Source organism: Hylobates moloch, unplaced genomic scaffold (assembly GCF_009828535.3).
Source record: "Hylobates moloch isolate HMO894 unplaced genomic scaffold, HMol_V3 SCAFFOLD_3, whole genome shotgun sequence".
Classification (NCBI taxonomy): domain Eukaryota; kingdom Metazoa; phylum Chordata; class Mammalia; order Primates; family Hylobatidae; genus Hylobates; species Hylobates moloch.
Window position 1 is genome coordinate 150,948,203 of NW_026652278.1, and position 21,800 is coordinate 150,970,002.

At 35.8% G+C, this 21,800-nt stretch overlaps 1 pseudogene; it reads left to right on the forward strand.

The window, feature by feature from the left end:
* Positions 1 to 20,947: 20,947 nt before the first annotated feature.
* Positions 20,948 to 21,800, forward strand: part of LOC116481288 (bifunctional methylenetetrahydrofolate dehydrogenase/cyclohydrolase, mitochondrial-like) — a 28,786-nt pseudogene continuing 27,933 nt past the window's right edge.

Sequence of the window (21,800 nt, forward strand, 5' to 3'; positions counted from 1 at the left end):
GAGAAAATATTCACAAACCATGCATCCAAAAAAGGTCTAATATCTAGAAATTATAAGGAACCTAAACAATTAAACAAGAAAAAACAAATAACCCCATTCATAAATGGGAAAAAACATGAACAAACAATTCTCGTTAAAAAGTCCGTGGATGAAGCTGGAAGCCATTATCCTCAGCAAGCTAACATGAAAACAGAAAACCAAACACGGCATGTTCTCTTTTTTTTTGAGACAGAGTCTTGCTCTGTAGCCCAGGCTGGAGTGCAGTGGCACGATCTCAGCTCACTGCAAGCTCCACCTCCCGGGTTCACACCATTCTCCAGCCTCAGCCTCCGGAGTAGCTGGGACTACAGGCGCCCACCACCACGCTGGGCTAATTTTTTTTGTATTTTTAGTAGAGATGAGGTTTACACCGTGTTAGCCAGGATGGTCTCGATCTCCTGACCTCGTGATCCGTTCGTCTCGGCCTCCTAAAGTGCTGGCATTACAGGCGTGAGCCACCATGCCCAGCCAGCATGTTCTCACTTATAAGCAGAAGCTGAACAATGAGAACACATACACACAGGGAGGGGAACAACACATACTGGAGCCTGTCGGGGGAGAATGGGGTCAGGGGAGAGAGCATCAGGAAAAATAGCCAATGCATGCCAAGTTTAATACCTAGGTGACTGGCTGATAGGTGCAGCAAACCACCATGGCACACATTTACCTATGTAATAAATCTGCGCATCCTGCACATGTACCCCAGAACTTAAATTAAATTTAAAAAGTCATACAAGTAGCCAGTAAACATATAAGAAAAATGCTCAGCATTTCTAATTATCAGAGAGAGGCAAATCAATACCACAATGAGATGTCATCTCACACCAGTCAGAATGGCTGTTATAAAAAGGAGAAAAACAACAGGTGCTGGCGAGTGTGTGGAGAAAAGGGAATGACCAGACACTGTTGGTGGAAATGTAAATTAGTTCAGTCACTGTGGAAAGCAGTTTGAAGATTTCTCAAAGAACCTAAAACAGAACTATCATTCAGTGCAGCAATCCCATTTCTGGGTATATATGCAAAAGAAAATAAATTTTTCTGCCAAAAAGACATGTGCACTTGCATATTCATTGCAGAAAGCTTTACAATAGCAAAGATATGGAATAAATGTAGGCACCCATCACTGGAGGACTGGATAAAGAAAATGTGGTACATATACACCGTGGACCACTATGCAGCCATAAAAAAAATAATGAAATAATCCATCAACATGGATGCATCTGGAGGCCATTATCCTAAGTGAACTGACACAGGAATAGAAAACCAAATGTGGCATGTTCTCACTTATAATTGGGAGCTAAACACTGGGTACTCATGAACGTAACGATGGAAATAATAGAAACTGGGAACTGCTAGTGGGGTTGTGGGCCAGCAATGATACCATTGAAAAACTATTGGGTACTATACTCAGTACCTTGGTCATGCGATCAATCATACCCCAAACCTCAGCATCATGCAATATACCCAGGTAACCATCCTGCACATGTACCCACTGAATCTAAAAGTTGAAATTATATACATATACATATACATATACATATACATATACATATACATATACATACACATATACATATATATAGAAATCCAGATGACAGAAGCCAATTGTCACATTTCATCTGTCTTATTTCCTTTATTCAAAGTGTTTTTATGTAACATTTTATGTCATTAAATAAGACACTCTAAGAGTTTCATAGAATGCTAAAGCCAGATAAAAAGGAAAAGCTAAATCTAGAATATCCCAGTAAAAATGAAACCCTGCCTTCTCCATGATAGACAAGGTATAGTAAAATTAACTTCACACCAAGAGCTGATTGGTCTCCTAAGAAATGGTACCACATCAAAGACTCAGAAGTAGATTCTGGTCCTGACAGAAGGTGATGGATTTGCTGTGGCTCTCTAGCATGAAAACTGACTTAGCTACTGTCACAGCTGAAAAAGCAATGCCTCATGGACTCTGATAAGTGACGCAGGAGTTTACTATATTTGTGCTAATTTCTATGGGTCCATCCTCAAAACTCCTCCCAGACCTCTTTGCTTTTGGTTTCCTGACAATCTAATAAGGCAACATCCCCCTAATCAGTAGTTAACAGATATACTTCTTCTAGACTACTCCTGTCTCCCTGAAAGATGATGACCAACTGTGTAGCTGAAAGATTTGGAGAAGTTTTCCCTCACACTTAGCCTTTTGGGGCCAAACACTTAGCCTTTTGGGGCCAAACACTGAGTGAAAGGTGTAAAGGAACAGCAATCCATTTTCAGTTCACTTTGGTACATTGAGAACCAACCTCAGGCTTCTCCTTTTCTGGTTGTAGGAAATTCTACAAAGGCAACAGTTACTACCAGAATAGAGGCATTTGTTCAACAGGGATAGGCATCATGGGATCTGGGCTTCTTATTTCTGAAGCTTAATTATGTCTTTGAATCTGCTTGATTTCGACTCTGAATACACCAATTCCATTTTGCAAGAAATTGATGCTATTTGTACTCTATTTTATGAAATGGTGTGTCTTACAATATGCAGCTCACGATGGCCAACTCTGGTACATAGTCAAATGACCTGTGAAGGTCAGAGTCTCTACTATGGCCAAATATTAGGTTGGTGAGAAAGTAATTGCAGTTATTGCCATTCCACTTGGCCTTTTTTATTGTGATAGGTTTTAGTTCACAGGTCAGGGAGCTCATGTAAGGAATCTGTTGTTAAGTATAAATATTTCTATTATAAAATCAGGGTCTGGAGAAATAATTACCAGGTGTTTCAGTAAACCCATAGGCTCTATGGTGAGATAGATGTGTGTATTGACTCTATTGCCTGGATTTTATAGGGAAGGGGCATTGTGTTTTGTCCCTCAGTTAACATTGTCAAGGCATATTCTGCGTCTAATAATCCATGAAAGTTCTGAATATTTTCCTTTTCCCATATTTTCCTACTCTTAAAATTAGGCTTATCTCCCTTTGAGGGATAGTTTAGAAGAATAGTGATTATATATACTTGTTGTGACATTTTTGTGTTAATATTTCCTCAAAAGTCCCTGGGTTCCATTTCAATCAGTGGACTCTAGGCTGAAAAATGGTTTAAGTCTGGAAAACGTTTGATAAATTGTGATTTTTTATTATGATGTTTAAACATCAGCCTTCACTCTTCATTCACTTTCTTCACATTCATTCACCTGTCATCTTTTATGGTTGTTTATGTCAAGCAATAACTTCATTGAGTTCTCATCTATTTTGCCACTAGAAGAGACAACATAGTCTCTTAGCTTGTGTCAGTAACGCCTATAGTTAAAGTCTGCATGATTGTCATTCTGGTCTTGCTGCTGATTATTTTATTAAGTTCATCTTACACCTAGTGAGCTTATATACTGACCCCTAAATTCTGCTTTCCCAGAATCCTAATATCTCTGTAGACATTAGGTAGACACATTTCAGGCTGTATATCTTACCATCAGTCTTTGCCCAAGAGGACAGCCCCCACTAAGTTCCTCAGATATATCAATACCTCCTTTGCTAGTGCATTTCTTGTCTTGTTGTGAAGGAGTGCCTTCTGGGTCATCTTGAACATCATTCTCAGCCACTGGGTTCTCTAGTCTTACATAACAAATTCACTCCACATGCACACACCTCAAATGCATTTGAACCCCTAATTATCCACCTATTTTGTTCTGGCAGCTCCAACTCATTTACTGTAAACCATCATGTTTCCCAAAGTTCAAATAGTTATTCCATATACATATTCCAGATACTTCAGGCCTTGCCAATAAGTTAAATTTTGAGTCATGGGAGAGTGGCCCCATATTGATAAACTTTCTGTCTTCCAGTCTTACATTATTCCTTCTCTGGTCTAGTCCCATTAAGATTCTTACCCAGGCATTATCTTGCAGTTCCTGTCTATACCTATCAACCACACTCCTTAGCTATTTGTTAAATGTTTTCTCTTCTTATAACTGGAACAGCACTTTAGGGCCTGATGATGCTGAAGCTTCATTCTTCATTAATGAAGAAATAAGGAAGGCAGTGGAAAATCTTGAAGAGGATAAATATAATCGTGCAAGGCATCTTTCTCAGATGAAAACTTTGCATAGTCTTCAGGCAATGAGAGGCTTCCTCTAGCAAGGGGGAAAGAGCTATTTCTGCTAATTCAGAAGATTCAGAGAATTTGTGACTTTGAGATTCTCAAGCACTTCCCACAAAATACCAATTCTAGGTCTCTGAGTTCTCCTTTTTTCTACGAGGTGTTAGCATGAAAATCTTGCCAGAGATTTGACTTTAGCTTTCTTTATAATTCCACAACTTTCACTATTAAATTCTGGGCCAGATTTCCATCATAGTCTCCCACCTGCCTCCAGGAGATGAGCGTCAGTTTAAACAGTGCAATCGTGGTCTTTTAGCTTTCACAGTGCATCCTGGATTGATAGTTTGCTGACTGCAGACTGTTACTTTCTTCCTTTGAAGTTTAAAAACCTGGCCATTAACAACTGTCAAACAATTTATCAATGCTTATAATTACCAGTCCCCCATAACTGTCAAGTTCTCAATCTACTGCATAAAATGATGCATCCTCTTCTGTATTTAATCTTCTCCTCAAGCAAAAGTCTTAATAAATGGTGATGCTTATGTATATTAGGGATTATCATCACCCCAGTTATAAAAGGCAATGGGTTCCTTATTATCATTTGATCAGTAAGTAATCTAGTTCTACAATTTCTTTGTAAGAGTCTAGCTTCTAAAGGCACTTCTCTTCCTAAGTGTCTTGGGCAAATCCTTCAATCCCAATAAAGGGAAAAAAGAGAAAGATCTTAAACACTTATCTGAAAACACTGAGTACATGAATAAGTGCAACTGAGGCTCAGTCCTACTTGTACTCTATGGAAGACAGCAAATTACACCTCAGAGTTGTGTGTCTAAATGGTGAGGAGGCTGGGATATATTCCTCTTCTAGGCACAATAATTCCCCCCACAGCCAATCCCAGAAAAGCTCAAGTCGTAACCCTATAATCTGTGAATATTTTAAGTTACACGAAAAAGAATTAAAATTGCAGATGAAATTAAATCACATTACTTTAAATTAGGAAGATCATTTTGGATTATGCAGATGTGTCCAGTGTAATCAATTACCAGGATTCTTAGAAGTAGTAGAGGCAGGCAGAAGAGGACAGTCAGGTCAGAGTTATGAGATGTAAGAAGGACATAATCCACTCTTGCTAGATTTGAAGATGAGGCACAGAGGACATAAGCTGAGGAATGTAGGCAACCCACAGAAGCTGGAAAGGCAAAGAAATAGATTAGTCCCATAGTCTCCAGAAAGGGCATAATACTGCCAGCACATTGATTTTAGCACAGTTAGACTGTGTCGGGCTTCTGACCTGCATAAGTGTAAAATAATATATTTGTATTGTTTAAGTCACTACATTTGAAGTATTTTGATATAGAAACAATAGGAAAATAATACAATCCCCAATACTTACGTTCTTCTCTGCACGATGACTGTACTGATTTCTGCAGCCACAGAAAGCTCTCACGCAGAGTTTCAGGTCCTTCCAGAAAAAAAGCTTATCATAGATAGGGTGACAACAGTATCTGCTATAATATGAATGCCTGTAATTATTTTTATGAGGTAACATTATTTTGTAATAACAGTTAAAATGGTTAAACAGGAGGAAATAATGAAAAAGGCAAACTCATTAGTTTTTATTTTGACTGTTACATAATAATTGTGCATATATCTATGGAGTACATATTATATTTTTATATAGGCATAAAATGTATAATGATCAAACCTTTGTTATTTAGCATGTCTATCACCTCCAACATTTATTATTGCTTTGTGTTGGGAATATTTTGAATCTTCTTTTCTAGCTATTTTGAAATATACAATATGTTTTAAACTATAGTCACCCTACTGTGATATTGAACGCTAGAACTTATTCCTTCTAACTGTATGTTTTAATCTAACATTAGATTAATGTGTAATCTAACTATAAGGTTTAATTTAACACCAACCAATCTCTCTTCAGCCCTTTCCCCTGAGTCTTTGGTAACCATCATTCTACTCTTCATCTTCATAGGATCAAATATTTTTAGCTCCCATATGTGAGTAAGAACATGTGGCAAATTCATTCTTATCTGCAGATGATATGTTTGTGTACCTGAAAATCTAAAGAAAAAGAAATTTAATTGTTTTTGCTCATTATGAGGTGATTAAGAGAAATAATTGGGCACAAAAATGGGCCCTGGAAATAAGTAACAAATAACAGCCTCTTCAAAGATAAAATGGATGGACATTCCTGTGTTAGTTTTCTACTGCTGCATAACAAATTAACACAAACTTTATGGCTAATGATGACACCCACTTATTAGTTCACACTTCTGTTTGTTAGTCCGGCATAACATGGCTGGCTTCCCTGCTCAGACTAAAATCAAGGGGTCAGCTGTCTCCATTCTCATTTAAAGCTCAGGATCCTTGTGCAAGCTTATTCCTGTTATTGGCAGAGTTCAATTCCTTGCAGTTGCCTTATAAAAGTCCCTCTGCTCCTGCTGGCTTTTGGCCAGAAACCACTTTCAGTTCCTCATCATTACCTGATGAGCCATTTCATCTTGAAACCAGCAACACAGTGCCAAATCCTGATACTTCAAATGTCTGACTTCCCCTTTTGTGACAGCTAGAGAAAACTCCCTGCTTTTCAAGGGCTCATCTGATCAGTCAGGCCTTCTCTCCTAGGTTAATCTCTCTTTTGCCATATAATGTAATAAAATCATGATGGTAACGACTCATCATATTCACATGCTCCACACAGGAGGTGAGAAGGGATTATACAAAGTAGAAGGTAATCGTGATCATCTTAGAATGCTGCTTAACACAATGCTTATTTACAAGAAGAAATGTTAAAATTTCTAAGAATAACTTTAAAACATTTGTAATAGCATTATAAAGAGTCTTTAACATGCTACTGTGTAGAACAGAAAGAATATTTTTAAGAGGAGAAAAGTCTACCCTTCTGTTGGAAAAAAAAAAATACAGACTCATAAAATAAATGTGTAAAATACTTTTAAAATTACTACTTAGTGTTAAGATTGATTAGCGTTAAGAAACATTAAGAGATTCCAATAAAAACACCTATACTCTTTCCGCCTCAGAGCCCATAGAGTCTCATGGGCTTTGCTGTGGAAACACGCCTGTTCCCGCACCTCCCTTCTTAGCTAAGGGAATGTGAACATTGACTGTTTAAGACCAATCACTGCTCTCCAGAGAAATGGCGGAGTGGGAAGACACCACCGAGTCATATGGACAGCTTTCCAAAGGCATTTTTGGGAGTGACTTCACCAACGTTAAGTCAGAAAACTAAGAAAAGTAGGCTAAAGGATGTGAAATTTTTGAAAAATAGCCCTGGTTATGAAGAAATGCTTCATGGACATAAACTAGAAGTCTACATCAGGACTTAGCCAGGCTAACAGAGAGTTTCAGATTTCGTCACGTATGGTTGCCCTTTGGAAACGTTTTTATTGAATAAAATATAAATCTCCTTAACATCTTATTGAGAGAAGTTATAAGAAAAGCAACATTGTAATCTTGCTGTTAAAGGCATTGCTAATTAAAAGCATCTTTTTTAGTAGGTAACTTTGAGAAAAAAATAATTTCTCACCTTAAAATGAGCAGTTGGTTTATGCTTCGCAGTCATTGGACATTATCACTGCTCAGTTTCTCATTTTGCTGTGATTTCTAACACCTACAGGCAAATCTGTGGTCCATTTTATATATTGAATTTTATTATGCATTTGTTACTGTCCTGATTGATGCCCCACTTTTTAAAACACCTCCTCTTCTTTGTATGATTGTCTTATGTTAGCTGTATCTTTAAATATTTTATGATCAACCTTATAGGGGAATGCGAGATGCAAGAACAAAGTTAAAGTATAGGCTGTCAGAAATATAAGATGTTCTATTGAATTTGGACTAATTTTAGGGGATATTTTAATATTCTATCACTCTGGGTCACATGCATCTCACCTTCCATTGTAGCTCAGAAGGCTAGACTATTACTCAAGGGCTCTGTGTCTAACCCAAGATTATTGAACTGAATGAGCAATGATAGATTTTTCTCATCGCTCTAGACATTCTAAAAGTCTGAAAATATGTTTTTTCTACAATAATTTCACAAAAGACAAAGGCTAAAATAATAAAAAATCCAGGGCCTTCAAATTTATTTCCAAACTAACATTATTTACTTTTCAAGATCCAGCATTTTGTGAAATATATAAAAAGATGCCTTCAATTCAGTAATGAATACATAGGTACATACATACGCACATGCATATATCCATTTGTATTTGGGTCCGCTGTGTGTGTGCATATATATATATATGAAATTTCAATTAGAATGTTTTTGTAAACATCATAAAACCAGGTATGTAAGTGGCAGAATTTAAAGTACTTCAATGCAAATTATACCAATCTCATCTTATTTTAGATGATAGAGCATATTACTACTATTCATCAAATAGTAATAGTTAACTGAGATGCAATCACACATCTTCACATTAAGTTAGCTGTCAAAATACCTATGGCTGCATTTATACAATTTGCAAGTGTAAAGAGAAAGCATATGAAAACCCGTTGCACAACACAGTTGTAGAATATGTGCTGTGCTTGTTTTTGCTGTGTAACATTTGGGTTCTTAACAATAAAACTAAAATATATGAAGCTTATTACTATTATGTTTTGTTACAAAACATAAATAACATGCTATATTGTAATTACTAGAGATTGGGAGAAGGAGAGCAATGATCAAGATAAAGCAATAATAGATAAAATGTTGCCTCTATGTTAAAAAACCTTGCTTATTTATTCCATTGCATGAATAAGCAAAAACAGAAAAAAATTAATAAAGTGAAATGCAGAGGATTTAGATTTATAACACAGTGAATAATGGTAAGATTTTTATACAGAACTAATTCAATCTTTAGAATTAATTTACTTAGATCCTGCGTTACTGTGTCTCAACCATTTTCTAAATTGCAGCTTCCAAAAATTGAAATAAATGCAAAGGCACACAGTAGTAAAATAAGTGAGAAAGAGAATGCCTTCATATGGTTCTGTGTAAGCATTGTAAAATGAGGTATTTCTTGTTAAATATAACGAACTTTAATGAATTATTTCATTGGATGCAAATTCAAGTTACTTTTCATAATCTAAGTGTATACAAATGACTATTTTGTATGAACTACAATTTATGATTATTTAATTACTTAAACTTTCTCAGTTCATTGTCTCCTTGACAGTGTCTAATGAAATTTCTTATTTAAACCATTTCATTATGGTATTTTGTTTGTTTGTTTCATTATTATAGAGAAACTCCTCAAAATAGTGGCTATACTTTTGACCATGTTTGAGGAAGGGGATATAATTTAATTGAAAAGAGATGTAACCTAGTGACCTAGAAAATTATATTAATAAAGCTGTTCTCAAATCCAAAGTTTATTGTAATTTATATATATGTATTTATATAAATAAGAATGTAATAATAAAGCTTGCTCAATTAAAAGACATGAAGTTATAGACTTTTTGAGCCAGAAGAAACCTTAGACACTATGAAATGATGATTGCTTTCTTTTCTGGTAGTACTCTCTAAGTCATAGTGTGTTTTAAAGTGATATTTTTTAATAGAATACACCAAACTTCATAAAATTAGAAATATGCCGTCTCTCTTTCTTTCTAATTCCTGTACACACACACACACACACACACACACACACAGACACACAGAGTGCTTGTTAAAATTCTTTGATGCCAGCAGGTCATTTGCCTCCTTCTTCTCCAGGTAGAATAAAAACAAGTCCAGCTCCTTGACCTCCCCAGTAAAGTGACACAGATGCTGTCTTCACATCAAATCAGCGATTTATAGACTATAATCACATTGCCAAGTTGTTTTATTAACTTTTCTTTCTCTATGGATATTAGTGTCCTTAAATTTTTCTACACTAAGTAAAACATGACCTCTAATTTCTACTTTATTTTATTTATTTATTTAATTTATTCATTTTTGAGATGGAGTCTCGCTGTGTCACCCAGGTTGGCGTGCAGTGGCGTAATCTCAGCTTATCGCAACCTCTGCCTCCCGGGTTCAACCGATTCTCCTGCCACAGTCTCCTGAGTAGCTGATTTCTACTTTATTAATAGAATGCTTTTACAAAACGGCCTTCCTATGTGTATAGAAACTGTTGTATGTAATGTTCTCTAATTGTGTTGCTATTATGTGCAGAACAGCCCTCACTACTGCAGCATTAAATTGCATTATGAGATAATTCATAAATTTAAAAAAATCATTGAAAATTCTACAAGCATGATATCTGGCAACATATATTCTCTGAGTTTAAATATAATAGAATGTGAGTTACAATTTTAAAAAGTCACTTTATTAATGTTATACAAATTGTTTGGTAATCTAGTATATATTATAATGAATGTTTGGCCTTTCTTATGAAATTTTTGTGGCAAGACTGGGTTCTATTTTAAGATCCCAGTTTCTATCATGCCCAGCTTGGAACGTAGTCTTTGGATCACTCTGTGTTCTACTTAGACTAGATAGTGTGAGACATGTGGAGGAAATGAAGGGGCAAAGCCATGGTTACAGTACAGATTATCTAAAATCTTTGAAACCTCCAGCTTAAATCTTTCCTACATCTAACTATAATAAAACAACTTCTCCTTCATGCTATTTGAGTTCCATTTTTAAAAATCCCTTATTTTAGCCTAGGGAAGATCCAAGAAGCAGGAAGTGAAAAGGAAGTAAAACTCAGGTTGGCAAATTAAGTTTTATTATTGTAAAATATTCATAACTTACAGTGTAACATTTTATCAATTTTAAGTATACGGTTCATTGATATGCAGTACATTCTCAGTGGTGTGCAATCATTACCACTATACATGTCCAGAAATTTTTCATCATTGCACACTAACGCTGTATCCATGAAACAATAACTCCTCATACTCCCTCCCTCTAGCCACTGGTAACCACTGTTCTCTCTGTCTCTATGAATTTCACTATTCTAGGTACCTCATATAAATGGAATCACATAATATCTTTTTGTGTCTTGTTTATTTCACTTATCATAATGTCCTCAAGTTTTATCTGTGTTGTAGCATGTATTGGAAATGTATTGCTTCCTAAGGCTGAATAATAATCAATTGTAGGTACATATCATATTTTGTATATCTTTTTATTTGGGAATAGACATTTGGATTGTTTCCACCTTATGGTTATTGTGCATAATGCTACTCTGTACATTGTTGTACAAATATCTGTTTTAGTCCTTATTTTCAATTCTTTTGTCTATATGCCCAGAAGTAGAATTGCTGAATAATATGGTAATTCTGTGTTTATGTTTTTAAGGAACCCCTTTTTTTTAACAATAGAAGCTTGTTTATTTTATTTAATATTATGAATTCTGATTGAAATGCTTAAAATGCTGTTGTACAATTGAGTTTCCTAAAAATTATTATATACAGTGCCAGCACATTAACATTATGTGGCCAATATGTATCTTTATAAAACTGAATTGAGTTTTTACTGCACTGGCCTAATACAGGCATATGTACTGTGTATCAATATACCTAAAATGTAGAGTTGAAGAAGGGCATGCCTTGATAGAGTGAAGTTTGTATTTGGGTCAAATTTATAGATTGCATTGGAAGAAGATGATTGGTAAAAGTAAGCAAGAATCCAGTAGCTATTTTGAAGAACAGCCACATATCATATAGACAAGACCCAAAGACAAAGGACATTGAGATTCTATGTAAATCATGCTTCATATTTAACACTGATAACCTGAAGGAAACCCATTCTGTTTATCTAGCCAACTTGACGTGTGATTACTTTTACCACTCAGAGCAGTCTCCTCACACTTCGCAGATTTTATTATGCTCCAGATTTTCCAGCAAATAAGCATATAATAAATGGAAGGCCTCTGTCCAAAATAATAAAAATGGCTAAAACACACTCTTGATTTCTCTTTGTATTGAAAGCTATAAAAGTCATTTCACGATTTTTTTCACAAGTATATTTAAATATTGTTTAACTTATTGCCTTATATTTGCATGTTTTATGTAAATCCTACACAAAACCATATGTAATAGTAATTTGGTAGTACCTGAAAATAATGTCTTTTCATTTTTAAGATAAAACACTGAACGTGAAAACATATAATTTTTAGTTTGTATCCTGCAAGTTTTCATCCAAAAAATTGTGTTATATAAGTCTTGCTTAGATTGCTTATAAATCATTTTATTTATACAGATTAATTAGGGCCCTTACTTGCATTCATACATTTGAAAATATATATACTAAATATAAATGCTGTTAGTTATGTTTATTAGTTAAAATACATTAATAAACAGTTTCTATAATTTTGTTGGTCCAAGTATGTTGCCAATACTGTATTTATTGCTCATCAATTCTTTTCTTTTTCTGTATATGTTCAACACACTTGATATATTAAACAATGTGTGAATATGTATCAATGATTCAGTGACATTGCTGAATTTAGTATTATCATGAGTAAGCAAAACCTCTACAGATAACCGTCATTCCTTTTGTGGCTATTAACTGACACTCTGAAGAATACAGAATATTGTTTAAGAAGATATCAAATACAAGAAACAAAATAAAGCAAACAAGCAACTTCAAATATGTATATTAAAGAAAAATTATAAACCTTACATTGAAATTCACTAGAAATGACACATAACTTCTGAGATCTCTTGACCTCTGGGAGATCTTTCTTTCTCATGAAAAAAATTTATTCTTTCTCCATAAGAAAAATCTTGAAAAATAGAATACGTAAATAAAAGTTGAGCCAATGGTTACTGATCTAGTTTGGCTCTGTGTCCCCACCCAAATCTCATGTTGAATTGTAAGCCCCACGTGTTGCAGGAGAGGCCTGGCAGAAGGGCGACTGAATCATGGGGGCAGACTTCCCCCTTGCTCTTTTTGTGGTAGAGTTCTCAGGAGATTTGGTTGTTTAAAAGTGTGTAGCACTTTCCTCTTCACTCTATCTCTCTCTATCTCCTGCCACCATGTGAAAATGTGCTTGCTTCCCCTTTTCCATTCTGCTGTGATTTTAAGTTTCCTGAGGCTAGCCAGCCATGCTTTCTATATAGCCTGCAGAACTGCTAGTCAATTAAACCTCTTTTCTTTATAAATTGCCCAGTCTCAGGTAGTTTTTTATAGCAATGTGAGAACAAACTAATTTCAAATTATTAACCATCATAAGCTCTGTTTCATTATTTTTATATAAGGTATTAGGTACTAAAGCATATCTTTGAACAATAGCATGTGTCAAGTAATAATTTAATAGTTTTCTATGAATCGTAGCATATATCATATGGAAACTCTGATCACCAAGAAAATGTGTCTCAGCATGAAGTAAATATAATTGCAAACAAAAGTAAATAAAGATGTAAAAGTAAAGTGTAAAGTGTACCTTGTTATTTCTGTTGTGCTTATTGAAATGAAAGTACTTTGAGAATATCCATTATTCTTTTCAATGCACTATGGGAACCTGAAGCCTCTGGGCTAGAAATCATTGGAATTAGAGTTATGTGCTCACATAAGCAGATTCAGACATGTAATTGCTTTTAAATAATTCTCCAATCTATTGCACCTATTATAGGATGCATATAAAAAACTATATATATATATATATATTAGATGGAGTCTTGTGCTGTCACCCAGGCTTGAGTGCAGTGGCATAATCTCAGCTCACTGCAAGCTCCACCTCCTGGGTTCAAGCGATTCTCCTGCCTCAGCTCCCCAAGTAGCTGGGAGTACAGGTGCCTGCCACCACGCCCAGCTAATATTTTGTATTTTTAGTAGAGACGGGGTTTCACCATCTTAGCCAGGATGGTCTCGATCTCCTGACCTTGCGATCTGCCCGCCTCGGCCTCCCAAAGTGTTGGGATTACAGGCGTGAGCCACCGTGCCTGGCCAACAAAATATATTTTTAAAGATAAGAATAAAACTGGAACTATGTCCACGATAAAAAGTGTAGATGTTCATGTTCTTTTTTTTTTCTGAATCCATTGCTAATGTTTGCATTCTTGAGGGCTACAAGAATTTCACTTTAATTGCTCCCATCACCATTCTTTGCAACATCATTTTTTTCCTCTGTCTATTAAAAAGAATTTTATTAAAGTATAATAGACATACAATAAAATTTACTCATTTAAGTATACTATTCAACAATTATTAGTAAATTTACAGAGTTGTACAATCATCAGAGCAATCTAGTTGGAAAGCATTTCCATTACATCAAAGAGCTTTTTGCTGACCATTTGTAGACAGTCCTTCTCACTGGCAACCCCAGGAAAACACTAATCTTTACTCTTTCTGCCTCTAGCAGCAGATGTTTCATGTAAATAGAATCATAGAATATATGATCTCTCGAGTCTGGCTTCTATTAGCATTATATTTTGGAATTCATCCATGGTTTATTATATATCAGTAGTTTATTCCTTCTTATGCTCAATAGTGTTCCATTGTATTCCATTTTATTAGTTTTCTAGGGCTGCCATAAAAATGTACAAAAATTTGGTGGCTTAAGAAAACAGAATTTTATTCTCCACAGTTTCTGAAAGCTAGACGTTTGAAATCTAAGCATCAGTAGAGCCACACTCTCTTTGATGGTCCAAGGGGAAAATCCTTCCTTACTCCTTCCTAGTTTCTTCTAGCTCCTGTTAATCCTTGGGCGTTTCTTGGCTTGCAAAGGCATCATTCCAATCACTGTCTCCATCATCTTATGGTATTCTTCCTGTTTGTCTCTGTGTCTCTTGTGTTTGCTCTTCTTATGAAGAGACCAGTCATTAGATTAGGGCCTACTTTAATCGAGTATGACTTCATTTTAAGTAATTACATATGCAAAGACCCAATTTCCAAAGGAAATCACATTCTAAGGTTCCAAATGAACATGGATTTTTTGAGGAGATATTATTCAACCCAGTAGATACATTTTGTTTATGCATTCACCAGTTGACGTACAAGTGGATTATTTCCAGCTTTTGGCTATTATCAACAATGTGGCTGTAAATATTTACATGTATGTGGCTGTGCAGACTATATTTTCTTTTCCCTTGAGCAAATACCTAGGAGTGAGATCACAAGGTGGTATGATAAACATATTTTACTTTTTATAAAACTGTCAAATACTTTCCCAAAATGGTTGCACCATGTTGCATTCCTAAGAACTGGATGAGTTCCAGCTTTTCCCCCTCTTCACCACACCTGTTATTGCTTGTCCTCTTTATTACTGCCATTTGAGTGGTATGATTTTCCTTATGATGTGCATTTCCCTAATGAATAATAATGTTGAACATCTTTTTAAGTGTTTATCAAACATACATATGTTTTCTGTGGCAAAATTCCTGTTCAAATATTTGGTTAATTTTTAATTGTATTATTAATCTTTTCACTATTAATATCCAGATATACTTATTTTCTCAAATATATAACTTGCAAATATTTCTCCCAGTTATGGTTTGTATTTTTATTTCCTTATTGGTAGTCTTTCAAGCACAAAAGTTATTTGTTTTTTTTAAAGGCCCCAGCGCGTTTTATTAATAAAAACTAACAACGCCAAGTTAAACAAGTCAGACAATTAATGTCTCTTCATATTCCATAAAATATTACAGAAAAGTTTATTTGTGTTTCAATAAAAATACTATCATTTTAGAACAGGCAGCTAATAGCAACAGTGCAGCTAAAGGGTTTTGTGAATAAATTTTAAAAGAGGTAGACTACTGCCTGGTCTTAAATTCCTTTCTTTTTATTAAAAAAAACCTATTAAAAATGTTTGACAAATTTTGAGTTAAAAATTATTAAAACATTCTCTGTATTTAATTTCAGTTTTATAGTGGATTACAGGAAGATGCTTATGAAACAAATACAAGTTTCAAGTACATGTCTTTAAATTATAGATTTATAGGTATGTAAACAACTATATAATAAAAGGTTTCCAAAAGCTGTCTGTAAGAAATCAGGCAAATTTTACCATAAGCAATAAACCATTCCAAGCCATCCAGACAGTCTCCATAGCTGCACCAGTGTGGCAATAAGCCTTAACCAAACCAAACGAAAATGAACAAAACAAAAGCGCTTTGCAATTTGTTGCTGCAAAATAGGGAAAGAAAAGAGTGTATAAATCTGATGGAATCACAACAGTCAATATAATTTAAGGGAAAATAAAGTCAATAGGGTTGATGTTGTTTATTGTTTAGAAAGTCGAATTCTGGCCGGGCACGGTGGCTCACGCCTGTAATCCCAGCACTTTGGGAAGCCAAAATGGGCGAATCACGAAGTTAGGAGTTCGAGGCCAGCCCAACTAACATGGTGAAACCCTGTCTCTACTAAAAATACAAAAAAATTAGCTGGGTGTGGTGGTGGGTGCCTGTAATCCCAGCTACTCAGGAGGCCGATGCAGGAGAATTGCTTGAGGCCAGGAGGCGGAGGTTGCAGTGAGCTGTGAACATACCACTGCACTCCAGCCCTGGCGACAAAGTGAGACTCTTGTTTCAAAAGAAAGAAAAGAAAAGAAAAAAGAAAGAATGAATGAAAGAAAGTCAAATTCTGTTGTTTTCTTGGGGCTCTGGACACCGTACCAATGAAGAAATGGAAAACTCCACAGTGTCGCTATATGCCAGCTGGGGTGCCAACCAAACTCACGGCAAATAAACGGCATCCAGTGCTCACCATCCACACCACAACAGGAGGGCATTTTATTTTAATGGATGTGGATGAAATGCAATTTCTTCAGCAAACTCGGAGAAAACTTTTCAAAAATGAACTCAGCACTTAAAGAAAAATAGAAAATGAAAACACAAAATCCTAAGAAGTAAATAAATGCTCTGCATCAGCACACCAGTATCAAAAGTTGTTAATATGTAATACAGTCAAATGTATTCTTTAAAAACAAGATCATGCTCTAGCATTTCAGATTCAGAAATTCTAATATTTATAATAATCTGTGAAAAAAGTATTGTTTACTACTTTGTACAAATGATAGAGAACCTTACTCATATTTTTAAAAACTACTATATAATATTGTGTGATGAAAGAAGGTTAATACTTAGCTAGTTTGTATCTAGCTACACATTTTGCATATTTTCATTTTTTATTTAGCCTTTGGACATTATGCTTTTGGGACAGTTTTCCAGACCCCACAGATTTGTGCGTAATTTTTGTGTGTGTGGTTGTGTGTGTGTGTGTATGTGTGTATTCACCTGCATTATAGATAAATACCTCACGTATTAAAGGTTACAGTTTTACTTAAAGATGTATATGTGTGTCTACATATATGTAGGTATTGTGTGAGAGTGTGTGTGTGTATGTGTGTGTTTGGGTAATTCATTCACCAACTCTGTAAACATTATTGAGCACCTACCATGAGACAGATGCTATGCCTGGTACTGGAGATTCACCAGTAGACAAAATAGATAATCTTATTTATGGAATGTAAATTCTAATCTGAAAAACGTGGAATGAGGGATTAAGATGGCAGATAGGAAGCAGGACTAGCTTGCAGCTCTCGCTTGGATGGACAGAGCAGTGTGTGGAGACTCACATCATGCATCTTTGCTCCAAGAACTACCACAGGAACATACCAGGAAAGCCAAGAGAATCCACAGACCCTTCGAAGGAACTGGATCACCACTGCAGGCTTCCTGAGATGCCAAAAAACTGTGAGTTTCCTTGCTTTCTCAACAGAGAGGCTCGTGGTCTGGAGCCAGTTCTCAGCCCTGGTCACTGGCTCCTGGAAATAGACTCAGTGCTGTTGGGAGGGCATGGTGGGAGTGAGTTCGGCTGTTAGGACCATGGGCTGCCTGGAAGCGGTGTGAGGCCTATGATTGCCAGCTTTCCCCCACTTCCCTGGCCACCTGTATAACTCAGCAGAGGCAGCCATAATCCTCCTGGGAATATAACTCCATTGGACTGGGAACAACACCTCCATAGCAGTTGCAGAAAGCCCTGCCCAAGAAGAGGCTGAGCTCAGATACACCTATCCCTGCCCTCATCTGGTGGTCTTTCTCTACCTGCTCTGGTAGCTGAAGACAAAGGCCATAATCTCTTAGGAAATCTATGGCCTTGCTCACTGCCTTAGAAACCTGAATACTTAACCAAGTATTCCTAGGGCAAGTTTGCATCCTGCCTATAGGACCACAGCTTATACGTTCTTGAAAACACTACCTCCTGATTGGAGGCCAACCAACACAAAACAAGTACACTGAACAAACACACAACTGAGGACCCTCACAGAGTGCCCTTCATTATTCTGCTTCCTCCACCAGAGAAGATGCTGGTATCCACAGCTGCAAGATCACAAGATAGATCACATCGCGGGACTCTTTGCAGACACTCCCCAGTACCAGCCAGGAGTCCAGCAGCTCTGCTGGGTGGCTAGACTCAGAAGAGCAAAAACAGTCATAGTTTGGCTCTCAGGAAGCTCCATTTCTAGGGGAAGCAGGAAAGCACCACATCAAGGGAGCACCCCATGGGATGAAAGAACCTGAACAGCAGCCCTTGAATTCCAGCTCTTCCCTCTGACCTAGTCTACCCAAATGAGAAGGAACCAGAAAAACAATTCTAGGGATGTGAGAAAAAAAGGTTCTTTAACAACCCCAAAAGATCATACCAGCTCACCAGCAATGGATGCAAGCCAAGATAAAAAGCTCTGAATTACCAGAAAAAGAATTCAGAAGGTCGATTATTAAGCTAATCAAGGAGGCACCAGAGAAATGTGAAGAAATTCCATTAAATTCCATTCCATTCCAACTTAAAGGAATCAAAAACATGATACAGGATATGAAAGGAAAATTCTTCAGTGAAATAGATAGCATAAATAAAAAAATCACTTCTGAAAATGAAGGACACACTTAGAGAAATGCAAAATGCACTGAAAATTCTCAGCAATAGAATTGAACAAGCAGAAGAGAAAACTTCAGAGCTCAAAGACAAGGTTTTTGAATTAACCCAATGTGTCAAAGACAGGGGAAAAAATAGATTTAAAAAAATGAGCAAAGCCTCCAAGAAGTTTGAGACTATGTTAAATGTCCAAACCTAAGAATAATTTGTGTTCCCAAGGAAGAAGAGAAATCTAAAAGTTTGGAAGATGTATTCAAGGAAATAACTGAAGGAGACTTTCCAGCCCTTGCTAGACATCTAGACAACCAAATAAAAGAAGTTCAAAGAACATCTGAGAAATTCATTGCAAGAACATCATCACTTAGGCACGTAGTCATCAGGTTATCTAAAGTCAAGATGAAGGAAAGAATCTTAAGAACTGTGAGGCAAAAGCATCAGATAACCTATAAAGGAAAACCTATCACATTAAGTGCAGATTTCTCAGCAGAAACTCTACAAGCTAGAAGGGATCAGGGTCCTATTTTTAGCTTCCTTAAACAAAACAATTATCAGCCAAGAGTTTTGTATCCAGTGAAACTAAGCTTCATAAGTGAAAAAAAGAGTCTTTTCCAGACAAACAAATGCTGAGATAAATTGTCACTACCCATCAGCACCACAAGAACTGCTAAAAGAGCTCTAAATCTTGAAACAAATTCTCAAAATATACCAAAAATAGAACCTCTTTAAAGCATAAATGTCACAGGACCTGTATAACAATAACACAAATATAAAACAAGGTATTCAGGCATACAATAGCATAACGAATAGAATCCTACCTCACATCTCAATGCTAACATTGAATGCAAATGTCCTAAATGCTCCACTTAAATGATATAGAACGGCAGAATGGATAAGAATTCTCCAGCCAAGTTTCTGCTGTCTTCAAGATACTCACTTAACACCTAAGGACTCACATAAACTTAAGGTAAATGGGTGGAAAAAGATATTCCCTGCAAACAGACACCAAAAGTGAACATGAGTAGCTATTCTTATATCAGACAAAACAAACTTTAAAGCAAAAGCAGTTAAAAAAAAGACAAAGAGGTACATTATATAATAGTAAAAGGACTAGTTCAACAGCAAAATATCACAATTCAGAATATAGATGTACCTAACACTGGAGCCCCAAATTTATAAAACAATTACTACTAGACCTAAGAAATGAGAGAGATGGCAACACAATAGTAGTGGGGGACTTTAATACTTCACTGACAGCACTAAACAGGTCATCAAGACAGAAAGCCAACAAAGAAACAATGAACTTAAACTACATCCTACAACAAATGGACTTAACAGATATTTACAGAACATTCTGTCCAACAACTGCAGAATATACCTTCTATTTATCAGCACATGGAACATTCTCTAAGAGAGACCATATGATAGGCCACAAAATAAGTCTCAGTAAATTTAAGTAAATTGAAATGATATTAAGTACTCTCTCAGACCACAGTGGAAAACAACTGGAAATCAACTCCAGAAGGAACCCTCAAAACCATGCAAATATATGGAAACTAAATAACTGCTCCTATGATCATTGGCTAAAGAATGAAATCAAGATGAAAGTTTAAAAATTCTTTGAACTGAACAATAATAGTGAAACAACCTACTGAAACCCCTGGGATAGAGCAAAAGCAGTACTAAGAGGAAACTTCATAGCAATAAATGCCTACATCAAAAAGTCTGAAAGAGCACGAATAGAAATGTAAGGCCACATTTCATGGAACTGGAAAAACAAGAACAATCCAAACCCAAACCCAGCAGAAGAAAAGAAATAATGAAGATCAGAGCAGAACTAAATGGAATTGAAACAAAAAAATACAAAAGATAAATAAAACAAAAAGCTAGTACTTTGAAAAGACAAATAAAATTGATGGACCATTAGTGAGATTAACCGAGAAAAGAGAGAAGATCCAAATAAGCTTAGTTAGAAACAAATGGGAGATATTACAACTGATACCACAATGATACAAAAGACTATTCAAGGCTTCTATGAACATGTTTATGGACATAAACTTGAAAACACAGAGGAGATGGATAAATTTCTGGAAATACACAACCCTCTTAGATTAAACCAGGAAAATATAGAAACTCTGAACAGACCAGTACCAAGCAGTGAGACTGAAATGGTAATAAAAAAATACCAAAAAAAAAGTGCAAAACCAGGCAGATTTCCTGAATTCTGTCTGACATTCAAAGAAGAATTGGTACCAATCCTATTGACACCATTCCAGAAGACAGAAAAAGAGAGAATTCTTCCTACACCATTCTATGAAGCCAGTATCACTCTAATATGAAAACCAGGGAAGGACATAACAAAAAAGAAAACTACAGACCAATATCCCTGATGAACATAGATGCAAAAATCCTCAACAAAATACTAGTAAAGCAAATCCAATAGCATATCAAAAAGACAATCAACCATGATCAAGTGGGTTTCATATCAGGGATGCAGGGATGGTTAAACATACAGAAGTCAATAAATGTGATATACCACATAAACATAACTAAAAACAAAAATCACATGATCATCTCAAAAGACACAGAAAAAGCATTTGGCAAAATCCAGCATTCCTTTATGATTAAAACTCTAAGCAAAATCAGCATAGAAGGGACATACCTTAAGATAATAAAAGCTATCTATGACAAACATACAGCCAACATTATACTGAATAGGGAAAAGTTGAAAGCATTCCCCCTGAGAGGGGAACAAGACAAGGAATGACTTTTATCACTTCTTTTCAACATATTAATAATACTGGAAGTCCTAGCCAGAGCAATTAGACAAGAGAAATAAATAAAGGGCATCTACATTGG